The following is an 8,841-nucleotide window of genomic DNA, read 5'->3' as shown; positions in this document are numbered from 1 at the left end:
TAAATAATATTAGGTTTAAAGAGGGTGTAATTTATATTTAATCATATGTTAAATTATATTATAGGTTCTCATAATATCGAAGATATTCCGGAGGAAGGTTCAAACCGTCATCGAGAAAATTAGCGGCCTAGATGTGAGTATAAACATGATATGAAGTTATTTTTTTATTTGTGTTTGTGAATTGAGAATTGTGGAGTTTGATTGAACACATAATGACGTGAATTGTTGAAATTTATTTGAATAGATATGAATTGATACTTATTGAACATTATTTGTGATAATTGGATGTAAATGAGGAGTATGTGTATATGTTAAATGTGACACTTATTATTTGTGATAGTTGGATGCAAATAAGGAGTATGTGTATATGTTAACCGTGATTTAATTGATTTAGAACATACGTACATGATTGCATGAAACATAAATGGATGGCGTTGTGACATACCAGTTCAGTCACTGTTATGACTACTTGAAATTATATGGACTACTTGGACCTATACGGTCAATATTTGGACTACTTGGACCTATAAGGTCAATATTTGGACTACTTGGACCTAAATGGTCAATACGTGGACTACTTGATTACATGGACCGAAACAAGATTATGTTATACATGTTACCTGTTATTTGATCTCAGGTAGTGACTGGCTGGTGGTGTCACAATATTAATAAAACGGTTCATTCATTTGCATTTGTATGACTTGGGTGTGAGACTTGTTTGTGTGATTGTGTATGATTGGTATTCATTGATTGTTTATGTTCACTGACTTGCGACTCATATAAATCGCTAAACTTTCCAGCTAGTTGAAGTGAACGTTAGACTGGGACTCTAGAAGCTTAAAGAACTGTAGATTCCATGAATGAAAGTTCGGTCTGTTGGGTTCCATCTCACACTCTCTCCTCTTATCATAAGCATGTAGAATAAGTAAACTTTTGGAACTAAATAAGTTGTAAAATTTATGTATAAAGATATATGTATATATAAGTATATATTAACGTGTACGTGTTTAATATTACTACGAGTATAAGTATTAATAGATGCTTTGTCTAATGAAAAATCTAGTAAAAAAAATCTACGTATAGGGTGTTACAAATCAGTTGCATGCCCAATGAACATTCATACACAAACTCAATTAGTTCTAGCTTCCTAAACAAAACATGAAACATAAACATGCTTCATAAACATACACATATTCAATCAGTTCTAGCTTTCTAAACAGAACATAAAACATAAAGATGCTTCATACACATACACATACTCAATCAGTTCTAGCTGTATAGCTCGTAGGTATAAGAGTATTCCCATATCACAATGAACATTCATAGCTTTAGACTATGCCTAATCAGCTACATACCCAATGAACATTCATAGTAATGCACATACATAACCCTTTACAATATACTTGCCACTTGGATTGTACTCGTTGAAAAGTGAGCACGATGATGAAGTTTGTGATGCTCTAACCACAAGTTCATAACTTATGCTGATAGCATCGAAAACCCATCACCATTCTAAATAGTTTCAATCAGATAACAAGCCAAGTGGAAGATATACAGTAAACATATCTCAGCAGCATAACTCATGTTCAATTAAAAAGGAATCAGGTGAGTTCATAACATTTTCAGCTTTAGACTATAACTAATCAGCTACATGCCCAATGAACATTCATACACATACTCAATCAGTCTAGCTTCCTAAATAGAACATCAAACATAAACACATGCTTCATACACATACACATACTCAATCAGTTCTAGCAGTATAACTCATAGGTATAAGAGTATTGTCAATCACAATGAACATTCAAATCTTAAGAGTATGCCTAATCAGCCACATTCTCAATGATCATTCATACACAAACTCAATGAGTTCTAGCTTCCTAAACAGTTCTATCTCACCAATCAGTTCATACCAATCATTTCCTAGCAATATAACTCACATACCAATCACTTCATGCATGGTTAAGGTATTCAACCAATCAGTTAACAGAAATGCACATACAAAACCCTTTATAATATACTTGCCACTTGGATTGTACTCGTTGAAAAGTGAGCACGGTGATAAAGTTTGCTATGCTCTAACCACAAGTTCATAACTTATGCTGATAGCATCGAAAACTCATCACTATTTTGGATGGTTTCAATCAGATAACAAGCCAAGTGGAAGATATATAGTCAATCAGTTCTAGCTTCCTAAACAGAACATCAAGCATAAACATGCTTCATACACATACACATACTCAATCAGTTCTAACTTCCTAAATAGAACATCAAGCATAAACAAGCCAACATGCTTCATACACATACACATACTCAATCAGATAACAAGCCAAGTGGAAGATATATTGTAAACCTATCTCAGCAGCACCACCCACAACAACATGATACATGCAACCAATCAGTTCAAACCAACATAACAATAATATATACTCAATAAGTTAATGAAATCTTCCCATATGCTAAAGGCATGAACTGATTGACAATCTCTTTAGTCAGCCTTCCCATATACTTAAGCATTCTTACTATCCCTGCAAATATTATGTTCAAATAAAAAGGAATCAGATGAGTTCATAACACATCTTCAGCATCAGACATTGTATTGCCCTAGGTTAAAAAAGATAAAGACCCAAGCTTTTCAACAGTGAATCTAACAATGAATAAAATAAAATCAGTGTATCTAAGTGAGAGATCTAACCCTTTCAACGATAGGTCTGAAAATTAATAGATCCTTATTCCAGCTGCTGAAATCGACATACACAAAAGTAAATCGGATGAGGAAAAGATAGAGTAAGGAACAATAAAACTCTAATACATCCAAGAAGGAAGAAAATATGGCTTACCAGTACTGTGTTTCAAGCTCACTCCCAGTGATTGCATGTAGAAATCAACCATGGAGATAGAGATGGATGAGAAAGATGAAGATTGCGTAACCTAAAATGGGGTTTGGGATAAGAGAAATGGTTTATGTATAAGCTGAAATTTCAGTCAAACGATCAAGCGCCTAAATTTGGTATATGGCCGCGTAAGTGAAATTTCATTTGCCACATTTTTTGTTTTCCGCATACAATGACAATCATTTATTACAGGTGTCATCTGTTGAGCAAGTGAAATTTAACAAAACCATGTGTTTTCTTTGGATGACAGGATTGTGTCATCGGAAGGCCACATGTGAATCGAATGCGTTTTTAATTATGCCTTTAGATGACATAATGTTCAAATACTGTCATGAAAAAATTCAGACGACACGAAAACAAATGTCTGTCATGTATCTCGTGTCATGTGAAAGGGAAAATGGCATAGTGCATACACCGATTTCGCCATTCAAATTCATGTTACAGTTGGGAAATATACTTCGTGATGTTATTGTGGGTGATGCTAACATCGGTAGATCTTGCACTTTTTATTTGCAAATATTATTAACATTAGGGATTCAAACTAATCTGAGTCTCTTTTTATTTCAAAATAATAGGGATAAGTACAAAAAAATGCCTGTGGTATACCGGTTTTGCGAACTCGAACCTGTGGTATTTTTTTTGCAAATAGAGGTCTGTGCTAAACGCCGTTAGCAAAGAACGGATTTTTACACTAACACCGTTATTTTTGATGAGGTGGCAGTTTGACCAAAAAGTTGACCAGGGGCAAAACAGGTATTAAATAAAAAAATTTACACATTCCCCACCATCTTCTTCTTCCCGTCCACATCCTTCCTCCATCTTCATAATCCCCATTTTCACACCCTTTCCCCTTTCAATGGCTTCTGCTACTGCGCCTACTTCCCTTTCCCTTTTCAAAACCTCTGTTTCTGCCTCCTCTTCTTCATCTTCTCGCTCTCGTTCTTCTCTTCTCCCTGTTTTATCATCCTCTGGTCTCCGTTCTAATACTCTTCGTGGCATTGGATTTTCTGCTGTTACTGACCCTCTTTTTTCGCAGCATGTCGTGTCTAAAATTCGATTGTGCGGTTCCAGTGGTAAGGCGTCTAAGGCTGTGGTTTCAATGGCGAAGAAGAGTGTTGGGGATTCGACTTCTGTGGATTTGAAAGGGAAGAAGGTTTTTCTTAGGGCGGATTTGAATGTTCCTCTTGATGATAATCAGGTTATTGGTGATGATACGAGAATTAGAGTTGTTATTTCTACTATTAAGCATTTAATTCAGAATGGGCTAAAGTTATTCTCTCCAGTCATTTGGTATGTATTTTTAACTGAATTTGAGTTCTTACATTTCGGTGTTTTTTGATTAATTTGAATTTTTTTTGCTGAATTTGCAATTGGGGATTCAATGGAGGTGTTTTTAGTTCGTTTGATGTATTTCCATTGGTAATTTGATTGTTGCTTGTAAATACATGTTGCATTTGGTATGCATTTGTTCTTGAATTTGAGCTCTTCCTTTTCTGGGTTTTTGAATAATTTGAATTTCTTTTTGCTAAATTTTTAATTAGGCATTTGATGGAGCTGCTTTTAGTTCGTTTGATATATTACCATTCATAATTCGATGGAGCCATTGAAAGTGAAATTGAAGAAAAGGAGGAGGAGGGAAAGGGTGTGAAAATGGGGATTATGAAGATGGAGGAAGGATGTGGACGGGAAGAAGAAAGGATGATGGGGAATGTGTAAATTTTTTTATTTAATACCTGTTTTGTCCCTGGTCAACTTTTTGGTCAAACTGCCACCTCATCAAAAATAACGGTGTTAGTGTAAAAATCCGTTCTTTGCTAACGGCGTTTAGCACAGACCTCTGTTTGTAAAAGAAAATACCACAGGTTCGAGTTCGCAAAACCGGTATACCACAGGCATTTTTTTTGTATTTATCCCAAAATAATATTTGCAGGGATATTAACAATGCTTATGTACATAGGAAGATTAATTGAAGAGTATACCATGGGAAGATTTCTTTAACTTATTGAGTATATGTGATTGATTGTTATCTTATTCGAGAAAAAGTGCAGTAAGGGGTTGTGAGTATGTGTATGAATATAAATGTGTATGAAGCATGTAGCAAAGGAAGAAGATGCTTCATGTTACTCATTGGTTGATGTTCTGTTTATGGTATAAATGGATTGGCCATGTTCTTATCCTTTAGATGTTCATTGAGTATGTGTATGAAGCATGTAGTAAATGGTTGTAAACTGATTTACCATGCTCTTATACTTTAGATTTTCATTTATGAAGCATGTAGTAAAGAGTCAATGAAGTTATATGCATGCTCTTATACTGTAGATGTTCATTGAGTTTGTGTATGAAGCATGTAGTAAAGTGACGGTATGAATTTGAATGAAATATAAGAAATTGAAATTGTAAGGTGGTGAGTGAATTCAAAGGAAAAGAGAAAAGAAAAAAAATTGAGGAAAGTGGAAGTGCAGGAGAGTGGTGGTGATGTTGTGAAGGGAGGAATTGGAAGTGGCGATGGTGGGTTTGTGGGATGGGTAGGTTTCAAAAGAAATTAAAATTGGAAAGTGGGAGTGATGGAGTGAGGCGATGGTGTGAGGGTGGCGGGTTTTGAATTTGTGGAACGATGGAGTGAGCAGGGAAGACAATTAGGGTAGGGATAAATTGGTTTAAAATTACCCTATTTTTTTCTTTTTCACCACTATTATTTCCAATTTTCCTACTAAACACTCCTGGGCTTTTATTTGCTCTTCAATTCATTGTCTTGGGCCTTTATTTTCTCCATTCTTTTCTTCTCTCACACCTGTAAAATTAAAACTAAAAAATTGAAGCCTTTGGAGAAGATGATGTTAGTTAAGTTAGTTGTTGCAAATAAAAAACAAATAAATAAATAAACCAAATGAAAATGAAATTATGAATTAGTCTTGGGCAAGACTAAAACTGGGCTGCCTCCCAATAGCGCCTCTAGTTAGCGTCTATGGCCAGACATTCTTGAGCTCTAAGGCTAGTCTCCTGGGTCAAGATATTGCACTTCTTTGGGGACTCCAATTGGGATATTCTCATAAAACGGCCCAAGTCGGTGTCCGTTTACTTTTTGCACATTTCCATTCTCCAAGCTCTGAGTTTCCACTGCACCATCAATATTCATGTCACACTGCTCAATCGCCCATAAGGCTCTGTGTTCTGGTTTTGGTGCCTGCAAAATAGAAGGTGAAAGGCATTGAGTGGTGCGTGAAATTGTCTTAACATTAGAATTCTTCGGTTTTAATTTTAGAGGTTCCATCTCTTGCATAACTTCCTGCACATCTTCTCTAAGCTCCACGCCTTTCTCCTTTATTTTGCTGTTCATATCTAAGCTTTCTTCTATCATTACTGGCAACTTGTCTTCCCTACATACTTCAAAAGCTTGTTGTGTTATTGGTTCGACAACATCTATACCACAAACAGAATACACTTCATTAGGAAATTTCATGGTATCATAAACATCAAATTGAACAATTTTACCATCAAACTCCATAGTCAGTGTTCCATTGTGAACATCAATTTTTGTCCGAGCTGTTGTTAGGAATGGTCTACCTAACAGGATTTCTGATGAATCTGAAGGGTGATCTTCATCTTCCATGTCTATGACATAGAAATCAGCTGGGAAAATTAAACCATTAACCTGAACTAGAACATCTTCCAACAAACCTTCGAGGTAAACAATAGATCGGTTAGCAAGTTGAAGCACTACTCTCGTTTCCTCAAGAGGTCCGACATTTAAAGACAAATAAATAGACATAGGCATGATATTTATAGATGCTCCTAAATCACACATTGCCCTCTTAATACTAGTATTCCCAATTTGACAAGAAATTGCAAACATACCTTTATCCTTACATTTTTGGGGCATTTTCCCTTGGAGTACAGCAGACACATTCTCAGCCATGGTAATCTTTTCATACCCAATTTGTTTTATCTTGTTAGCATATAATTCTTTAAGGAATTTAGCATATCTGGGTATTTGTCTAATAGCATCAAGCAATGGAATATTTACCTCAACCTTACGAAATACCTCAAAGATGTCTTTCTCCTCCTTTTCTTTCTTTGATTTGCCTAAACGACCAGGGAAAGGTGGTCTAATTACCAAAGGTGCGTGTTGATTCATGGTTTTCTCTCCAGATGACTTACCTACTGAATCATCCTTTTCTTTTTCTATTACCTCCTCTCTACTCGTGGACTCTCCCGACACAGCTTGTTCAGATTCAGGAACAGATTTAGTCTTGGGAAAGACTAATTCTTTTCCGCTGTGAAGCAAGATTGCACTCACATTTTGTCTCGGATTCGTCTCAGTTTGCGAAGGTAACTTCCCCTGGGACTGTATTGCACTCAGAGTGGTTACTATCTGACTCATTTGTTTTTCCAAGTTTTGGAAGTTTGCTTGAACATTAGCATTGACCTTGCCTTGTTCTTCCTGAAATTTCAGCAAGTTAGACACAACAAACTAATCAATAAAACTAGACGTCATACCTGAATTTGGATCCGTTTGAACGGGACTATATTGTTGAGGTCTTTGGTACTGTTGGGGAATATTCGGTTGAAGCACATTATGTTGCTGCTTGTAGCTGAGGTATGGATGATCCCGCAGTCCAGGATTATATGTATTTGAGTATGGATCATACTTCCTTGGGGGATGTCCCTGATATCCGAGGACGGCATTGATCTGTTCTGGTGTACCTTTGTGTAATGTGGGACATTCATCTGTGGCATGTCCAGTAACTGTACAGATCCCGCATGCCTTAACTTGAGGTGCTGTCCCTACAACCAAATTTTGAACAAGAGACGTCAAAGCATTTAGTTTTTCCTCAATGGAAGAAGTACTTACCTCATAAGTTTTCCTAGGAGCATCTTGTTGCTTCCCAAATTGTTGGGAAGTTGCTGCCATACTTTTGATTAGCTCTTTAGCTGCAGTTGGTGTTTTATCAAAGAGGCTTCCCCCACTAGCAGCATCTATCATCTTTCTTTCTATGCCTAACATTCCCTTATAAAAATATTGAATAAGAGAATGTTCAGTTATCCCATGTTGGGGACAGCTTGCACACAGTCTCTTAAACCTCTCCCTATAGTCATGGAGTGTCTCAATATCCTTCTGCCTTATACCACTGATCTCCCTATGGATCATTGCTGCACGTGAGGCTGGAAAATACTTTCTAAGAATGCTTGAGCCATGCCGGTCCATGTTGTGATGGATCCGGAGGGTAGGTTGAGAAACCAGTCTTTAGCTGCATCATGCAAAGAAAAAGGAAAAGCTCTCAATTTCACTTGTTCCTCAGTAATTCCCTGTGGGCTCATACCTGAACAGACAACATGAAACTCTTTTAGATGATTATGCGGGTTTTCGCTTTCCATCCCATGGAATTTAGGCAAGTAATGGATCAGCCCTGACTAAAGTTCGAATGCCGCATCTAGGTTTGGATATGTGACGCACAAGGGTTGTTGATCAGCTTGAGGTGCATGAAGTTGCCTCAATGTTCGTTCCGCCATCGTTTCTACTTCAGATGGTTCACTTTCCACGCTGGAAATTTCCTCTTCTTCACTAGAACTGGAAGTTTCAGAACTTTGTAATTTCTGCAACCTCACTTCTTTACGGAGTCTTCTTGCTAGCAATTCAATTTCTGATTCAAAAAGGAGTTGCTTTGAATTTTCAGACCTGGTCATATATAGAATTAAATCAAGTTAGATTAATCCCCGGCAACGGCGCCAAATTTGACGGTTGTCGAATCCACCAAAAATAAATATAACTTCACAGCCCTCAGGCTTGCACAAGGGTAAGCAAAGGTCGTACCCAAAGGACTAATACTGATCTAATTTGTAAATATAACCAAGCAAATGAACATAAAGTAAAAAGGGGGAATTGGAATAGATGATTGCTAAATTAACAAAAGTAATGAAGTTGAGTTGAAATTGAATAAAATGATTA

The sequence above is a fragment of the Euphorbia lathyris genome, chromosome 6, assembly GCF_963576675.1.
Source record: "Euphorbia lathyris chromosome 6, ddEupLath1.1, whole genome shotgun sequence".
In the NCBI taxonomy this organism is placed as follows: domain Eukaryota; kingdom Viridiplantae; phylum Streptophyta; class Magnoliopsida; order Malpighiales; family Euphorbiaceae; genus Euphorbia; species Euphorbia lathyris.
The sequence above is the reverse complement of the archived record's forward strand: the minus strand, read 5'-3'. Positions refer to the sequence as shown.